Raw genomic sequence first — 220 nt, forward strand, 5'->3', positions numbered from 1 at the left:
AAGGTGAGGGATCAGAGAGCAGGGTGAGGGTGAGGAGAGTGAGGAAGATGAGGGATCAGAGAGCAGATTGAGGGTGAGGAGGGTGAGCGACCAGAACTAGTGTGAGGATGAGGAGAGTGAGGAATGTTTGGGATCAGAGAGCAGAGTGAGAGTGAGAAGAGTGAGTAAGATGAGGGTGAAGAGAATGAGGGTGAAGACAGTGAGGAGTGTGAGGGTGAGG

This window comes from Rhincodon typus, chromosome 48 (assembly GCF_021869965.1).
Source record: "Rhincodon typus isolate 14 chromosome 48, sRhiTyp1.1, whole genome shotgun sequence".
Classification (NCBI taxonomy): domain Eukaryota; kingdom Metazoa; phylum Chordata; class Chondrichthyes; order Orectolobiformes; family Rhincodontidae; genus Rhincodon; species Rhincodon typus.